This window comes from Pinus tabuliformis, chromosome 7 (assembly GCF_031772625.1).
Source record: "Pinus tabuliformis cultivar Carrire ecotype Pingquan chromosome 7, CPIR1, whole genome shotgun sequence".
NCBI lineage: Eukaryota > Viridiplantae > Streptophyta > Pinopsida > Pinales > Pinaceae > Pinus > Pinus tabuliformis.
Window position 1 is genome coordinate 237781155 of NC_142293.1, and position 20972 is coordinate 237802126.

At 35.4% G+C, this 20972-nt stretch overlaps 1 long non-coding RNA gene across 1 annotated transcript; it reads right to left on the reverse strand.

Annotated features, from left to right (window-relative positions):
• Nucleotides 1–19952: 19952 nt before the first annotated feature.
• Nucleotides 19953–20734, reverse strand: LOC149246738 (uncharacterized). Its single transcript, XR_016265591.1, has 2 exons — nucleotides 20544–20734; nucleotides 19953–20444 (listed from the first exon to the last, which is right to left on the reverse strand). It is a non-coding gene; the product is annotated as an uncharacterized LOC149246738 (long non-coding RNA).
• Nucleotides 20735–20972: the final 238 nt, after the last annotated feature.

A 20972-nucleotide genomic window follows, 5' to 3' on the forward strand; every position in this document is an offset into this window, starting at 1 on the left:
CCTTATAGTTTAGATTTTGGATTTTTTAATATTTTTTAGTAGATATGTTGTGATGAATTGTCTAGTGGATTATCCACATAAATTTGCAATCATATTGGTATCAAAGAAAAAATTCTTTGGGTATATTGTGGTGATTTACAGTTGATCGACATTTTTAAGATGAAAGTTATAAAACACTAGACATGGCCAACAAATCTATCAATAAACATCATGATCCCATAAAAGGAGAGGTTTGCATGATTAGAAGCAGAAGTCGTAGATATGAATCGTAATGTAAGTCTCCTCATGGTGGCCCTAACCAATAAGCTTGGGTCATTCAGACAATATGAAACGTCTAATGTGAAGGTCATATTGGAGCGGAAATTGACAAATCAAGAAGAAACATAGAGGGAATCTAAGAAAGAACCCAAACGGGATTAACCCAAATTTTGTGCCATGCACCATTCACAATCCTTATTCAACATGGAAGGTAAGGTCGACATCAAGCCATAAGAAGGTGAGATTGACACTCTGAAGTTAAATCACTAATTGTAGTAGTTAGAAATTTATTTTAGTGTTCATCATATAGAGAAAGAACATAAGATTTCATTTTCTCAGCTAAAATTAGAGGGACATACCCTGACCTTGGGGAAAAGCTACACAAAGACATTGAGATTGGAGGGAGATCATCTAGTGATGAAGTGGGAGGATTTTAAAACCCTCATAAAGTCACAATTTTACATTATTGGGTATGTAGAAGACTAGTGGATTTAGTGGCATTACTTCAAGAAGAAGTAGGGGAAAAGTATATAGTAGTACACCACATAATTTTGAAAGATGGTGATAATGTTTGGTGTCTCCCAAAAGAAATTAGGCGTACTCATCAAGCATTTGGGGGGTCTACACAACCATCTTCAAAAGCAAGTTATGTTGTCCTAGCCCAGATTAGTGGACGGTGCTTGTGTATAAGCATAGTACGTAGAGAACATAGGCCAAAAGAAAGGGAAACCAACAGGGTCAAAGCAGAAGGAGTGCCAAAAAACTTCTAAGGAGGGGAAGAAGAAGTGGAAAGGGGTAAAAGATAAAAATACAACGATCATATCACACTAGTGCAAAGATCCTAGAAACCACCACAACTACTGTAACATTTATTCTCATACATATGAGAAGTGTTGGAAGTTGCATATAGATATCAACCTAAAGAACAAAACATAAAGATACCAAGAATAAGAATCTCATGGTCATTGATTCAAGCAACAAGGTGGAGAGCAACACAAATGTGGATGGTAATACCATCTATACATCCATGTAGAAGGAGGTGAATATGAATAAACTTAAAAAACAAGAAGATAATGAAAAAACCATAATCTTCCATTTAAATATATAGGTGATGAAGAAAAATATTGAATCTCTTCTCGAATTAGGATCGTAGGAAAATCTCATTGTAGTAGAGTTGGTCAAGCAAATGGGATTGGGATTTCATGATCATCCAAGCCCATATCTGTTAGGATGGGTGAATAAGGATGCAAAAGTAAAGGTAACCAAATAGCCCAAAACTATATTTACTGTTAGTGTTGATTTTATCAGTGAAATAGAACTAGATGCAGTTCACATTGATATATGTGGAGTGATGTATGAAATTGCCTATATGTACATGTGGGATGATATTTTTGTGTGAAGAACCAACTAGTACCACCCCATCAAGGATGGAAAAGCCTTCACCATCAATGAGCATAAGGAAAAGTCCAAAGTTTCAATGATAAGTGCCAACCAAGCCAATAAACTGATCAATACTATTAAGAAGTATGTTTTACTAGTTTTAATAGGAAAATAGTATGTAGAAGAGTCAATGAGAGTAGTGTCATCATTAAAGGGGTGTATTAAGGAACAAGCACAACAAATAGAAAAGTCTCTACAAGCATACATGGGTATGTTCCATGAGCCTAAAAAGCTACCAGCATCAGATCCACCTATTGGCAAACTGTCCATTTCTAAACATTTAGATGTACAAGTAATCTATTATGGATGCAACTGAGGTGAAGAAACAATTGAGCACATACTAAAATATGGTGTCATTCAAACAAGTACCTCACCATGTGGGTCACCCATCATCATTGTGCCAAAGAAGGATGGGACTTGGAAGATATGTATTGATTATATGGTGTTAAACAAAATTATGCTCAAGAACATGTATCCCTTTCCCAGTATAGATGCTCTATTGGATCAATTCCAACAAGCCAAATACTTCACCAAGATTGACTTAAAGTCTAGATATCACCAAGTTTGAGTTTGAGAAGAAGATACTTGGAATACTTCCTTCAAAACTAGACAAGGTTTGTATGAGTGGTTAGTCATGGCGTTTGGCCTATGCAATGCACTGGCTACATTTGTGAACTTAATGAATGATATACCACACCCTTTTATAGATTCATTTTTATTCTCTATTTGGATGATATACTAGTATACAATGTGACTTGGGAGGAGCACATCACACATTTGATGCAAGTATTATAGACATTACAAAAGACCCAACTACTAGAAAATATCAAAAAGTGTGAGTTTGTGCAATAATATTTGGTGTATATGATAGGTGAAGGAGCATTAAATTTAGATCCTACCTAGATGTAGACCATCATGAGGGGGTCATTTCCTACCAGTTCTTCGGAGGTCAAGAGTTTCATTGGGTGGCATAGTACATAAGGAAATGCATATCCTCATCTTCAATAGTAGAAATACCACTCCATGCCATAACAACGAGTGGCAAGAGTTTCTAGGGGGGTGAAGTATTAGAAGAGGGCCTTTGAGGAGTTAAAGAAGAATATTAGTCAAGCACCAATTCTAACATTACTTAACTTGCAACAACCCTTCAAATTGGAGACAAATGCAAGTGGGTATACTATGAGAGTGGTCTTGATGCATGGCGGAAGGCCTGTATGCGACCATTCTAAAGTATTTCATGGAAATTTCTCAACTAACCTACCAATGACAAGGAGCACTATGTCCTAGTGAAAGTTGTGATGAATTGGAAACACTATTTTATGGGAAATGAGATAGTAATATACACATTTTACCAACCACTACAATACCCGCATGACTAGAGTAAGCCATAGAAAATAAAATATTACAAGTGGATGAGGTTTCCACAAAAGTTTCATTTAGTGATCATGTACAAGAAATGAAGCACAATCAAGTTGGATGACATTGTTTTGAAGCCACCCACATCATAGATCATAGATTTGGGAACTTTTATGCACATGGAATCATTCTCCCATGACACATACAAAGAGGCATATTCAGGGGATGCGTACTTCAAGGAGGTGTTTCAATAGTTGCAAAGCCAAATTCATGTTCACAATAGTGATAGCACAATTGACTACCATCTATAAGATTGGATACTCTATAGGATGGATAAGTTATATGTTACTAAAGGAGAACGATTTTAGCTAATTAGAGAGGCTCACACCTCTAAGGTTGTAGGGAATTTTTGTGTAGGCAAGACAATGACCAACTTGTAGATGTATGTGTATTTGCCTAGGATGAAATAAGAGGTTGCTAGGTTCATAAGTGGATGCATGATTTATGGTACAAACAAGCCTAGTAATAGGAAACAAGATCTACATCATCCCTTACCTATATCCACTCATCCTTGGGAAGACATTTCCATGGAACTTGTGGGATGTTTATTAACCACTAGGAAGGGACATGACTACCTATTTGTGGTAGTTGATAGGTTCATCAAGATGTATGCTCTAATGCCTTGTAAAAATACCTTTAATGGGAAAGAAGCAATAGAATTGTTCTTTTTGTAGGTTTGGGTATACTTTGGGATATCAACAGGCATCATTTTAGGTAGGGACATAAATTTCTTTGTGTATTTGGAATACATAATGGGATAATATGGACACAAAGTTAAAGAGGTGTATTGCATTCCATCCACAAATAGATGAAAAAATAGTAGTAGTCAACAAGACTTTCATGCAACTTTTGAGGGGGTACTATCATAACCATCCAAATACCTAGGATGAAAATCTGGCATATATACAATACTCGTATATTATAGTAGTCCACACTTCTACTGGTAAGTCTTCATTTGAAACTTGTTTTGGATATTTTCCACCTTCACCTTTAGATATTGCATATGGGCAGTAAGGAGGAGTGAGGGATAATCTTATAAGGGATTCCTTAAGGGTAGAAAAGATTGTTGAGAAGATCATAAAGATCCATCTAGAGGTACAAGAGACACTACAAAAGTCACAGAAAAATACAAGGCCAATCATCATCAATACAAAACAAAGAGCTCATTCAGGGTGGGAGACATAGTATGGTCACAATTGAATAAGGAGAGGCTACAAGGTCTTAGTAATAAATTCAAGGATCTATGATATGGTCCCTTTGAGATACAGAAAAATAAAGTGGGATAAAACACATGCAGACTCATTCTATTCCCATACATTCAAATTTACTCAATGATGAATGCAGAGAATCTAGAACTATATAAGCCTTTCATGCTAGACCAAGAAGAGGAACATGTTCTCCCTTTTGTAAAGGATTTGGCACTAGATGTTCAACAAAATTTGACATAAGGTACCATTTTGTAGAAGAGGTCCAAATATATAAGAGATGAGCACATGAAATTTGGAAAGTTAGGTTGAAAGGATAACTTCTAGGCAAAGCTAAATGGTACACTCGAGAGGAGGTGGAGGAAAAATTTCCTCACCTCATTCACTAGAATTTTTTAGGGATACAAATCCTCCCAAAATGGGGATATATGACCCATATTGGATCAATATATTATTTTTCATGCATATCGATTATTTTAGAGTGGAAAAAGTGAAGGAATTAGCTCATAGGAGCATTTTTATCATCAGGTCCTAGTTTGGCAAATTTGGATTTGAAACCTTCCAGAAGTAGTTTGATACATCAAACAACATTTTATGGGGTTAAAACTTTATTGCTTGTGTGTTACACCTTTTATCTCTATTCTACATATGGATATGTTTCAAATAACTTAAGAATCACCTCAATAAGATTATGTATGAAAAAGTTACATCACTTGGAAATTAACCTTCTTATTTTGACCACCATGATTTGAGAGGATGCCATGTCAGCCCCCATTATTCTTGGAAATAGGGCCAACCATGCGATCATGATGAAGAAATCTAGAATATTCCTTAAGGCTTATTCTAACTCTATTTAAGAGTTTATGGAGTCAAACCTAACCACTTGGAGGCTATTATGTTGTGTTGTAACCAATTGACTAGGAGGAAAAGTAGTTCCATTATATTCAAGTGTATTTTGTTCCATAGATATTAGAACAGTTGGGAGTGGATAGGGAGAGAGATAATAGAGAGGGTTTGTGCATTGTAACAGCCCATGGGCCACAAGCCTCACTTATTTGTAGTTGCCTCCATTTCCATTTAAAGAAAGAGATCAGAGTGGGCTCCCCTTTCAGCTAGTTTTTCTCCCGAAAGGGTTTCCCAAATTACATCTTGTATTAATTTGTGGCATGTTTGTTTGTTTCATTTTTTGTTTATTTTCTACATAATTATAATATGCATGCATACACAATCAATAATAATAATAGATCCAAATATCTAAGGAGAAATAAACCCTCATAGTGTACATTTTGGATTTTCTAATATATTTTAGTAGATTTGTTGTGACGAATTGTCTAGTGAAATATCCATAGCAATTTCTGGATAATAATACAAATAATAAGTTTGCTCAATTCAACTTGTTATATTTAAATTTTATTTTTATTATTAAAATGATAAACGATTTATTAGGGAAAAAAACTGTTATATGCATAGCACATTAGTATTTGTAATCATTATATTTCAAAACATCAGGTTTGAATTTAATTAATAACCATATAAAAATTAATACATAATTATTTTATCTAAACTTTATATATATGATGGATCATATTTTGTACTTTATTTTAGGTAATAAACATATGTATATTAAAAAAATAAAAAAGATAAAGATAACATTTGCAATTATCTAGATCACATTACATATAATCTATGTTATTCATATTGTCACACCCTATCCTGGTGGTAGTCTTCCAACAACACATGGGCAGGTGCAGCATCACTACACTCTTTCTTTTCATCAATACTGAAGTGTACGGACTACGCCTAACACAACACTTCGTTAATTTATTCAATTATATTTCATCATCATTACGTAGCAGAAATAACAAAAACCATACAAAGTCTAACACACTTATACTTGGGAAGGACAACTCCCGTAAAGTTTGCCCCAATCAATAATATACAACTTCAATATTATACAAGTTTACAATATTTTACAGCTAAGTCGTCCAACCAACCTTTTTTCCTGCACACTTAGACAAATCACCAAACTGTGCCTCAATCGTGCAGCTATTGCTTCCATTTTCCACACTATCAGAAACCCCCTAATCAATCTTGTTGCAAATCGCAAATACCCTATTTAGCTCTACCCAAATTCTTCTCACCTCTATCAGTCTTCGTGCAACACTATCATGCAACGCTTGTGCCTTAGTGCATGAACTACACTACTGCAGTGCCACCCAAACCCACGTCGCAATACTCGTTCAACTTTTTCAGTTGGCATGGGCGTATGACCCGCACGCCTTGCGATCTTTCCTGCCTGAATCAGACCACTCGCCGAACCCATCTTGCACCTCGACCCAACCTTCCTGCAACCTTGGCCCTCGACCTTTGTTGCCCTGCGACCCTTCTCCTTGTTGTCTTCACTTTGTCCCTTCTTCGCACTTGTTGTTTTGTGCTATGAAGTCTAAGTTCGGATATACAAATTCCATCGAACTCTCCTCCTATATATATCCATGCCATCGTTGTGTCATCTTCTCAATCGTCACGACCCTTTGTTTAATCGAAGGTCAGCCCAACGTTTCATCCACACGTTGACCTGCATATATGTATCGGTCCATCATTCAGGTTGGCCCAACTTTTCGTTCATATGTCGACTTGCATATATGTATCAGTCCATCATTCAAGTTGGCCTGCCCATGCGTCGACCCAACCATATCACATGTCATCTCATCATATAAGTGTTTTCGCTTGGTGGGTCTATCCACCTACTCACTCAACCTTCATACTTCGCTCACCCTCATATCCAATCTCTTCACTCGATCCACCAGTCGCACTTCGGTTCTCCCGTATCAAGTGTGGGTGTGCTCGACTGCTCACCATGTTGCCTAGCCTGGGCACGTGCTCGCCCGAATGCCCAACTCAGGATGCCCAATGCACTTTCCCATCGCACAACTCATCATACATCCCGACATCCACCTCTGAGTCGCCTTTAACCGAACGGGGGTGCTCATCACACTTCCATCATGACCGCACACCTTTAACTGTGATCGTTGATTTTTTACTCTCTCGGGCACTCACCAACTTGAGGCTCTGACATATTCCACCACTCTAGAAATGTTGCCATCCTCTATAACACCATCATCATCAATCTTCGCAAATTTTTGCTAGCTCCAACATCCACTTTCCATGCTACCCAACTTTGCTCATCATCACATAAACCTCCATTAAGGTCTTTATCTCCAAAAATGAGAAAGTCTCCTCAATCCATGATCATCAACCACATCTGTCGCAACCTCCATGCTACTCCACTATGAAGATGCTAACCTATCCAACTCAAGATACATTGAAACACATATCATGTCAATTCATCATGTGTCATCATCATGTGAAATCTCTGCCATGAAAATCCATCCCAATACAACATATCTCGGTCATCCCTCGATACATCTCAGACATAGCTTGTTGCAATGCTAACCTCCATGGATCGAACTAGTCAAATGATCAGTCCAACTGTTGCATCAAAATACATGAAAATGCTCCTCCTCATGCCATTGTTAGTCGTTTCTCCAACATTCTATCACAATATCAACTCAATCAAGAATCCATCTCAAGTGTAAAGTAAGCAATGCTCAAGTTTAAAGTAAAGTAAGCAATTTTACATCTATTTTTAGCTTCGGGGAGGGGGGGGGGGGGGGCTTATAAAAATCATCATCACCCCCCCTTGGACTCCCGTGGCAGCGTTGCCGCCCCATTACGAAATGGGGTCCAATGCAGAGATGCCTCTGAATAAATAAGATAATCAGGCTCCACACCCAACACATGGCTTGCTATGATTGACAATGATTGATATTATAAACGCAAGGGAATAATAAACCCAAGGGATTGATATTATAAACCTAAGATAATAATAAACCCCAGGGATTAATACTAAAACCCCAAGGGGTTATAAACCCAAGGGAATAATATTAAACCCAAGGGACTAATATTAAACACTAAAATAAACATGGTTGACCATGGTTTATTTTCATATTGAGACAATCCTTGTCACAATGTGACATTGTACCATGGTTAATTTTCATATAAAGACAATCTTTGACCATAATCAATCATGGACCATGGTTGACCAAGTTTAACCATAGTTGACCATTCTTAACCATGGTTGATTTTCATATAAAGACAATCTTTGACCATGGTCAATCATGGACCATGGTTTACCATGATTGACCATAGTTGAACATGATTATCATATTGAGGCATTTTTTGTCATAATGCAACATTGGACCATGGTTGACCATGATAAAACATGGTCGATGATGATTGATTTTATAAAATATAGTCAACCATGATTGAATTTATAAAACATGGTTGACCATACTTGACCATGACAGATATTATAAACCCAAGGAAAAAAAACCCTAGGGATTAATATTAAAAACCCGAGGAACTATAAACCTAAGTGAATAATATTAAATCCTAGGAATATGAACCCTTACATTAATAAACCCAAGGGATTGATGTTATAAACCCAAGAGATAAAAATTATAAACCCAAGGTATATAAAACCGAAAATAAGCACGGTTGTCCATGGTTGATTTCCATATTAAGACAATCCTTTTCACAATGTGATGTTGGACCATGGTTGACCATGCTTTGCTATGATTGATTTTCATATTGAGACAATCTTTGTTCCAATGCGAGGTTGGACCATGGCTTACCATGCTTGACCATGATTGATTTTCATATCGAGACAATCTTTGTCACAATGTGACGTTGGACCATGGATGACCATGGTTGACTTTGATATTGAGAAAATCATTGTCACAATACAACATTCAACCATGGTTGACCATTATTGGCTATGATTGACCATGGTTGACCATGATTGATATTATAAACTTAAGGGATTGATATTATAAACCCAAGGTAATAATAAACCCAAGGGATTATTACTAAAACCCCAAGGGATTCTGAACCCAGGGAATAATATTAAACACTAAAATAAACATGTTTATTTTCATATTGAGACAATCCTTGTCACAATGCAATGTTGGACCATGGTTGACCATGCTTAACCATGAATGATTTTCATATCAAGGCAATCTTTGTCACAATGCGATGTTAGGCCATGATTGACTATGGATGACCATGTTTGATTTTTTAAAACGTTGTTGAACATGATTGACCATGGTTGACCATCATTTTCATATTGGGACAATGTTTGTCATAATGCGATGTTGGACCATGGTTGAAATAATGATTGGTTTTCCATATTCAGACAAACATTGTCACAATGCGACATTGGACCATGGTTGACCATGATTGATTTTATAAAATATGGTTGACCATGATTGAATTTATAAAACATGGTTGGCCATAATAGATATTATAAACCCAAGAGAATAATAAACCCCAAGGATTAATACTAAAGACCTAAGGGACTATAAACCTAAGGGAATACTATAAAACCTTAGGAATATGAACCCTTAGATTAATAAACCCAAGGGATTGATATTATAAACCCAAGGGAATAATAAATCTAAGGGATAAGAATTATAAACCCAAGGTACATAAACCCTACTAATATTATAAACCCAAGGTATATAAAATTTAAGATGAATATTATAAACACTAAAATAAACATGGTTGATAATGGTTTACCATGGTTGATATTCATATTGAGACAATCATTTTCACAATGCAACATTGGAACATGGTTGACCATGCTTAACCATGGTTTATTTTCATATAAAGACAATCTTTGTCACAATGCGATGTTCAACCATTGTTGACCATGGATGACCATGTTTTGATTTATAAAACATGGTTGGACATGGTTGACCAAGGTTGACCATGATTGACCATGGTTGACCATAGCTCACCATGATTATGATATTGAGACAATGTTTGTCATAATCTGACATTGGACCCTGGTTGAGACAATGATTGATTTTTAGATTGACATAATCCTTGTCACAATGCGACATTGGACCATGGTTGACCATAGTTGACCATGATAGCTATTATAAACCCAAGGAAACAAGAAACCCTAGGGATTAATACTAAAAACGCAAGGGACTATAAACTTAAGTGAATAATATTAAACCCTAGGAATATGAGCCCTTAGATTAATAAACCCAAGGGATTGATATTATAAACCTAAGGGATAAATACTAAAACCCCAAGTGATTATGAACCTAAGGGAATAATATTAAACATTAAAATAAACATGATTGAACATGGTTTATTTTGAGACCATGGTTCATATTGAGACAATCTTGTCACAATGCGATTTTCGACCATGGTTGACCATGCTTAAGAATGGTTGATTTTCATATCAAGACAATCTCTAATACAATGTGACGTTTGACCATACTTGACCATGATTGACCATGTTTGATTTTTTAAAACATCGCTGAACATGGTTGACTATCATTATCATATTGAGACAATGTTTGTCATAATGTGACGTAGGACCATAGTCGAGACAATGATTGGTTTTTCATATTGAGACAAACATTGTCAAAATGCCGTGTTGGACCATGGTTGACCACGATTATTTTATAAAATAAGGTTGACCATGCTTGAACTTATAAAACATGGTTGACCATGGTTGGCCATGATAGATATTATAAACCCAAGGGAATAATAAACCCTAGGAATTAATACTAAAAACCCAAGGAACTATAAACCTAAGTGAATAATATTAAACCCTAGGAATATGAACCTTTAGATTAATAAACCCAAGGGATAGATATTTCTGAATTCAGGCTTCGTGATCCATAATGAATTAAGAAAAGTCTTTGGGTAGAAATCACATAAGATAATTTTTTGGCCAACGTGTTTCGAACTAATAAGTGTGGTTCATCATCAGAACCAGATGAAGACGCAGACCATGGCAAAGGCTTAAATACAGAGCAATGTAGAGACCATAATTTCATGTAACCACTATATTTGAACAATAATACTTAAATGATGATTAATTTATTAATATATTAAAAACAAATATTATTAAGTAACGACTATATTAAACGGCTAGTTTTTGAAAAAATAATATTTAAATTATGATATTAATTTATTAAAAACAAATATTAATAAGTAACGACCATATTAAATGGCTATTTTTTGAAAAATAATATTTAAATTAATTTATTAAAATCAAATATTATTAAAAATTCTATTACTAGGAATAATCAAAAACAAAAAAAACAGAAAAAAACAACAACAAAAAAACTAACAAGAATAAAAAAATCAAAGTCAAATTCCAAACAAGGAGGGAAGTAAAAAATTATAAAAGGAGTCAAGACCCTAATTGAGACAAAGATCATTTAATAAATAAAAATAATTAATGGAAATAATATACATAAGGGGTAAACATTATAAACCCAAGGTATATAAACCCTAAGATAAATATTATCAACACTAAAATATAAATTGTTGACCATGGTTGGTTTTCATATTGAGACAATCCTTGTCACAATGTGATGTTGGACCATGGTTGGTTTTCATATAAAAACAATCTTTATCACAATGTGATGTTCGACCATGTTTGACCATGATTGACCATGGATGACCACGTTTTATTTTATAAAACATGGTTGAACATGGTTGAACAAGGTTGACCATGAATCACCATGGTTGACCATAGTTAACCATGGTTATCATATTGAGACAATGTTTGTCATAATACGATGTTGGACCATGGTTGAGACAATGATTGATTTTCGTATTGACACAATCATTATCACAATGCGACGTTGGACCATGGTTGATTTTATAAAATATGGTTAACCATGATTGAATTTATAAAACATGGTTGACCATAGTTGACCATGATAGATATTATAAACCCAAGGAAATAAAAACCCTAGGGATTAATACTAAAAACCCAATGGGCTATAAGCCTAAGTGAATAATATTAAACCCTAAGAATATGAACCCTTAAATTAATAAACCCAAGGGATAAAAATTATAAACCTAAGGCATATAAACCCTAAAACAAACATGGCTGACCATGATCAATTTCCATATTAAGAAAATCCTTGTCACGATGTGACGTTGAACCATGGTTGACCATGCTTGACTATGATTGATTTTCATATCGAGACAATCTTTGTCACAATGCGACATTGGACCATGGTTGATTTTCATATCAAGACAATATTTGTCACAATGCGATGTTCGACCATTGTTGACTGATTTTATAAAACATGGTTGACCATGATTGACCATGGTTGACCATCATAGTTGATCATTATGAAAGAGATTTTAATTAAGATTGATCATGATTGATGAAATTCAACCATGGTTAATCATGGTTGACCATCATTGACCATGGTTGATCATGTTTGACCACGGTTTATTTTCATATCGAGACAATCTTTGTCACAATGTGATGTTCAACCATGGTGTTGGCATTATGGCTAAAGTGTTGTCCTTGATGGCAACTCATACAGGTGATGGATCACTGTACAACAGGTCAGTAGCAGAGATTGATGGTTAGCTCACATATAATGAAGAAAATAAGAGGTACGCAGGTACACCGTACAAAAGCTGCGGACCCGCAGGAATATCATAGATAAAGTGCGTACATACCCGCAGGTACACCAAGTAAAAGGTGCGGACCCCAGTTCACTCACTTCAAGGCAGAGAAGCGCGCTCACGTGGGGTTTCTTATGTTTGGCCCGTGGTATTTAGCCCGCCGTTCTTGATTCTATGGTTTTGGCCCGTGGTATAGGATCTAATTTAGCCCCGATTTGGATCCCTTGTATTTGTTATCTATGATATTGATTCATGGTTTTAGAAAGAGCTTGCCTATATAAAGTAAAGGAGATCATTTGGCTAGACACTCGTGAAATTAGAAGATCTTAAGAAAAGCTAGATCTAAAATTCTTGTAATCAGTTTGTGAGAGAGAGTTGAATCAATATCAAGGAGAAACATGAGAATTACAAGTCGGATCTACTAATGGATTGATATCTCCTCGGCGCATGTTCAGATCTGTAGATCTGACAGTCTGGGTTATTCTTGAAGTCTTGAAATTATCTATACCCGCAGGACCGCAAGTACAGTGAAGGAAAAGTGCGTAGGTACGCAGGCCCAGAAGCACTGTGGGTGCGGAGGTTCGCAGGCCCAGAATTGCAGAAGATGCGGAGGGGCATAGACATTCCATTGGACACAGAGCGGAGGTGCGCAGGAAGTCCGTGAGACACAGTGCGGGGGTGCGCAGGAAAGCAGTTGGAAACAGTGCGGATGTACGCAGGTGGTCTATGGGTGAAGTTGCGGACTTTTCATGAAATCTATTTAGCTGCCCCTATTTATTATTGTTGTGTTCTGGGTTTTGAAGTGATGTCTGGTATTATGTTCTGATAACAGCAGTGATTGATTGAATGATTATGATTAGCTTCAGTATTGATAGATGAATGGATCAGGTTCATAATGACTTATCCTTATATGATCTGGTGGACTAGATCTGGTTGATAACTCTCATTGTATATGTATTGATCTGGTGATTGGGTGATTCAGAAGGTTGTTTGATTATGAGCTTCAATGTTGTTGTTGGGTCCAGTATGAAAATTGGATGAAATGTGGCCTTTCAGATTATGTGTTGTGCTTCAGTGTATCCAGTCTAAAAATTGATGAAATGTGGTAACTGGAGGAGAGAAGATTGTAGGTCAGCACCTACGTACTAGTATCTAAGCTAGTACAAGAGCTAAAGGAAATCTTTGGAGCATTGTAGCAGGTAGCAGCCTGCGTACTAGTAAATGGATCGGCTAGTACAAGAGCAAAGGGGGTTGTAGCTCCCATACTGGTATAAGACTGCACCAGTACAAAATATTGTAAAAGGATTTTCTTATTAAGAAGAAGATTGAGATGACTTGCAGCAGGTGGTTTTCTCCGCATTGGGTTTCCACCTTATATCATGGTGTTCATGTGTGTGCCTTATGTGTGATGATCTACTCTATGTTACTGCATCTGTTAACTGATAATATGGTTGATAATGTTCTAATGCACTCATTGAAGATCAATTAACTTAATCATAAGAAGTTGTGGAAGTAGAATATATGAATCAGAGTTTGGAAATGAAAAAGTTTTATTGACTTGATAATACTGATTCACCCCCCCCCCTCTCAGTATTATTTCCAACACATGGTTGACCATGGCTGACCATGGTTGACCATGAATGTCCATGGTTGATCATCATAATTCATCATGATGAAAGAGATTTTAATCAAGGTTGATCATAGTTGATGAAATTGACCATCGTTGACCATGGTTGATCATGGTTAACCATGATTGACCATAAAGACATTGACCATGCTTGACCATATTCAAGAATCTAGTCTTCATGATGAACTACACTTGTTGGTTCGAAACATGTCGGCCAAAAATTTCTCTTATGTGATTTCTACTAAAAAACTTTTCTTAGTTCATTATGGATCACAGAAGCCTGAATACAAAAATGATTTACCATTGTTGATCATGGTTCACCATAGAGACATCGATTAACCATTACCACTATGGTTGATGGTGGAGCATGTTTGACCATGGAAGATCATCATTGAACATGGTTGATCATGGTAGATGATGGTTCATGTTGATTGACCATGGTTGAACATGGTTGAGCATATTTGATGAGATTCAACTAACGTCATTCATTTAAAATAATTAATCTTAATACTAATAATAATATTAATATAGTAATCTAAACACAGTTAAATTAATGTTATCTAATAATTTCAATTATAAATTATTTACAAAAAGATTATTATTATTAATACTCTTTAAAATATTAATATTATTATTTGTATAATATTATTAATTATTATTTTTAATTTTTAATAATATTACTATTTATTAATATTAAATAATGTTATTATTTAATATTATTATTATCATTAAAACCTATTTTTAATTGTTATTATCAAGAGATTAAATATTAATAATATTTAATACAAATAATATTTTTTTCCCTAATATTCTCATAAAAATAAACATCTAGATTCCAGCAAAGATGGAGAAGCTACGTGTTACATGTTAGCTTGGCCATTTCTGATTTGAACATTTCCATTGCTTCCGAAGACAAGCATGTGACCATTCTCATGCTATCCTTTATCCCGCCATCTTCTTTTTTTGTATTCAGAGGTCAAAGGAAAATGCAGAAAAACACAAACTACAGCATGCCAAATGCCCTCTTTTGGATTATCAATCAAGTTGTTTAAATGGTTTATGAGTTGGGGAACTGTTTCTATTTTCATTAATGTAGCTATTTTCTATAAGGAAACGAGGTTAGTTGGCGTTGTTAATCGAAACAATGGAGATCAGGATTTTTGGAAGTTAAACTAAAACTGATCCAAGGCGCAACTGTTAATGAGCAGAGGCATAACATATGAAATGAAACTGATAATCGCCTAATAAACTGTTCAATTCTCGCAAATTTTTATGAACGTCATGGAGAATAACTCATTTTTTTCCCAAGATGTAGATGTGCTAGTATATAGTACTTGTAGCACATATACACTGTAATGGTATTATGATATGAAAGATAGCCTTTCAGACGACAGTACCTTATGTTGGAAGCTTATCAATCTTATCAATAACAAGAAGTTAAATGTAATGTCCCATTGTATTGTTTTTTTATTGAATATAAGTCATTTTTTAATATTAAAATGAATCAATTGATTTGTATACCAAGCCTAGCATGATCCTACAGTATCAGCTTATGATCGTTAATGTTTAATGTTTAGTTTAGGAATTTTGAAATTAGAAAAATAATGAGAAATGATATTTGGATATTTTAATTATAATTTTGAATCGTGTAATTTGATATTTATATTTATATTGTTAAGCATTTTAGATTTTCATCATTTTCATCGTAATATTTTTCTTTTTTTAAATATCAAGCATTTATGGTGTCATACTATAACAAAACTACTATTATGTACTCTCAAGATAAATGTTCTTTAATGACTGTAGTAACAAATTTTTAATAAAATGAAGGACATGCAACATATATACAATCTCATGTATCATTCGATGAAATGATAAATAATCAAGGCTCATGCAATATATAGCATCAACTAATAAATGACATGTAGGAAATATAAGAGACATAGTACAAAGAACACTTGTTTTTGTGAAAGTTTCACACCAATTGAATGTAGCTGTCAAAACCTCTACCTAACCATAGACCTTGCTACTCTAGCACTCTCACCAGGAGATCACCCACTAGCTAAGACTATGAATCTATGAGGATGAGTTCCGAGTTCAACTCTATGTCTCGAACCAATTCATCTATTAAATTATTATAGACTTATTTCTCTCTCTCTCTCTTTCTCTCACACACACATTCACAACCATCCAAATTTACCAATTATGTTTCCCCTCAACCTACAAAACCCATAAAAAAGAACCCCCTTCTTTTCAATGTAATCCCTCGGGCCATTCCACTTCTTACTAGGGCTCTAGTGCTACTTGCCAAGAAATATTAGTGTTGGAAATCCAAGGGAACCTCAACTATGGATAGTTCTCCTTTCCATCATTATGATGCATGCATGCGTCATTTTACGAATATTGGTATAGCCAACAAACTCGTGCAATTGACAAGCTTCAACTCCTTCTTAACCAACTTTCATTTCATGCCAAAATCAAGAACAACAAAAATGCACAAGAATGACTAAACAAGAATGACCCAATAACCAAAATGTATAGTTGACATATACTTTCCCACAATGCTCCATGTGGCTTTCCCAAGAAGCTTGTATAACCATTTTTCCCATCTAATTACACAATGGGTTTGATAAAATATTATAATTTGGCCTAGCCCTTTTAACCCCACTCTTGTGGAACCATATCCCCCTATGACTATGTCCTAACCCATCTATAATCAATTACGTGTTTTAGTATTAATATTCAAATATATTATTGTTAAGCACTTATGACTTTCATCATTTTCAACATACTTTATTAATTTAATAGATAATGAGATATGTTAAACCAACGATGGATGGGTCAATTGCTTAGTCATGATTATAGTTATATAAAAAGGCACATATTCAAATGGTCCAATAGGGCCACTTTTAGAATATACAGACATGGATGCCTCAAGTCTACATCCTTCAGTGACACTCTTCAAGGATTCAACCAACGAAACTTTTAGAGGCTAAAATTCACAATTAGGCTAATTTTCCATGTTTTTTTCCCAAAAGAGATTTTTCAATTTCCATTTTTTTTTAATGTCACTCAAATTATATGGGTGAAATTATTTTACCTTCAAAGTCACCAAAATTTTATAGATAACCATATAAAATTTTAGGAAATTTGAATACATTTACATAAATATCTCCAAACACGTTTTTAGTTTCCATATGAAATCTGTAATGCCTCCTCCCATATTTACCCAACTTTTACAAACTCTCTAGGGTAAACATGAGCTAAGTGTCACTATGATATGACCTAACCTCCAAATTCCAGTTATGTAAGTGTGATCGACTATCCAAACACAAATTAACATCCCTTAGAGACTCCTGACCACTCAGAAGTTTGACAACCACCACAAGTGGTCAATCCCTAAGTTGGGACTCTTTTTCATTGACCTAACACCCCAAATGCACCCTTGATACATTGTGCATGCAACTATGAGGCTCCAACTGCACGCACAAGCTTTCTTGCCAGTGGTTGTGACTGAAAATCTCTTGTTCTATGCACACGGTCGCGAGATCTATGCCACTTTTTAAGGCTAGCCTTCAGACCATTGCTCAGAACTTCTTGTAACTTTCTAGAATCATAAAAATGATGACAATAATGCTAACCATTCAAAACTTGAACAAGATATAAACGAATATATGCTTAGTACATGATAAACATTTCGTCAAACATATGATAAACATATAAGCTACAGGTCATGAGTGCGTATCTGATCATACACTTTTGAACTTCATATGAGAATTACCAGGAAGGATCTATGCCCTCTCATGCTAGCTGCAAGAACACTTATTAGCCCATATATTCATCAACCATTCAAATACTTATCAAATCTTGAATAAGAGCCATAACTAGAGCACATCAAAGAACCATGCATATAACTGCATATAACCAGAATAGGAACCATGACAAATCTGCCATAAAATAAACATAATAATAAGTACAAGTACTCATAGATCACAATAGGAAAATAAATCGTATTAACATATGAAAATTCTAACCAAGTCAAAGACTTCCATGTATCTCCTGACCATAGACTGGGATGAACCAAATCTTTTTTTCAACCAATCACCCTCATGCCATATTCCAAGCATGAATGTCGGATCTCATGGGATAAACTAAGACAATGAAACAGGGAATCTAGAGGTTAAACCACCTCCACCCTCAAACTATCGTGACCTCATCTAAACCTGTCTCGTGATCACAAAACCAAAATTCCTTCACCATATCTTGAGTAATTTTCCTATCTCCACCCACCTATCAAGGGCTTCCTAGAGAAAACCATCTCCAACCCCAACCCTTGGGATTTTCCTCAGACCACCTCACATGTTTCCAAAACCTTTTGGCAATCCAAAGATCAACCACAAATGAATCCCATCACACCATGGCTATCTAGGAAATGGCCTGGCAAAGCTAAAACCACTGTCAAACTAGGAAAAACTCATGCCAATGATAACAAATGAACCTAGTAATTGAATGCATGTACCATGCATTCACATCCCAACAAGGAAATCATATATGCAACTTGTTACCTGCAAAACCTTCCTGCGGAAGATGTGATCCAACTTTCTCATTATGCTCCCTTGCTTTCCTTTGCTTTCTTGTCCAAGTGTTTGTTCTCTCTCATTTGCTACACTTGCTCAAAAGATGGGTAAAAGTTGTTAATTGTTTCTCAGGTGTCTTTTTGTCCTTGATGTCTAGACTCTTCCTTTCCTTTTTCTTTTTCTTTTTTGTCATATTCTTTAATTTTCTTTCTAATTTCCCTTGCATGAATATTTGTGTCTCTTCATCTCTTTTTTCTCTTATTTTCCTTATTTCTCATAATTAAATTTCATTTTTTGCCACTTTTCCTTTGTCAATTTCCATAGCCATTAATAAAGCACAAGTGATGCCCACTACATTGTTTTCCCAACATTCAACTTGAAATACATGTCCTATGACCTTGATCTTATTTTGCCTTTATTATCCTTTATTACATGAAACTTTAACGTGGGGCTATTATAAAATATTAGTAATATTCATAAAGGTTTCTACACTTCAAGTTAAATTTCCATCCTTAAAATTCTGTGTGGATTCAATAATGTGTTTTTCCATCCACTAAGGTTATCATCTTCCATTTTTTAATCTAAGAATCATTTTCCTTCTAGTGATATTACTTTACATGCTTGTCTCTGAATAAAGTCTACAACTATAATTAATTAATCCCTGATACTTCAAACCAACTTCTCTTATGTTGATAAATTCTATTCCATATTTGCACTTAGAATCTAAACTACATGAACTTCATCTTCAAAAATCATGATTTGCTGTCACCATACCTCTACAATCAATCTCACCAAATGATACCATGTTAGTTGTATCACAATCTCTTTTCTCTTTTGACTCCATCTGTAATGTGAAATATATAGAGAATTGGCATTGATAAGTTGTTGATGTCACTAGAAATGTGAACAAGATAATATAAAAATTATGTTGTATTAATCTCAAATCAAAATGCCCATAGCACATAAAATTGGTATATAAATTTATTCTCCAATTTTGGACGTTTGATTGTCGAGGGAGGCAGACAATCCCTCTGGTTGAGATTCTCTTGCAATCCTCCTCATTAAACCGCCATGGAAGAACAAGTTTCCTTCTCTCCAATATAAATTGCCATGTCGCGAGGGTGTACTGTAAGATTATTACACATACCGCGACTCTGGCAAACGGATGTCCATTAAAACAGTTCTTCCACGGCCTCTGGCACACCTTGAAGTAATGGCTCTTTTTCGCAATGGCAACGAAACAATATCCCCAGAATTCGAAAACAACGAAGAGGCAGTTTGAAACCTGTGAATTTTTTTAACAAAACTTGTCCTCCATTGTTTGATTTGTCTCCAGAGTTTGGGATTGCAGAAAGGCAATTACTACAAGGCCGTGGCCTCTGGGAGCGATCGATCAAGTGTTTCCTGCAACTAACAATTGTTCACTGTCTGCTGCTTATCTTGAAACAATTGATCCAAAAAATGGAACAAGGAGCCATTCATAAGATTTAAGTGAGCTTCTACCTGAAAAACACCATTGCTGCTTACGATGTTGCCTTTGCCTTTGCCTGCCATTCTGATCACAAGAGCCATTGCTTGCTTGGGGTCAAGGCAGCCAGAATAACTGACTATGAATAATGAAAACTGCTGATTAAAACAAAGTATGGATATATTAATTACAGGGTAGCAGAGACTACCCAACACTTGAGGAGGGAATCTGCGGGAGGGGTGAGGAGGTGGATTAGATAGAGCACATATAAAAGCATGGCCATAATTTTGGGTTGCATGAATACTGGTATGAATGAGGTGCAACTTTTGTACCAAAAGTCCACTCTATGACAATGGAGACTTGACTTTAATGGATTATTCACACAGATCACATGCCCTCTTGGTACACAATTTACTTCCAATACAAAGCTGCCCACACACCTTTTGTCACATAGGTTTCTTGGT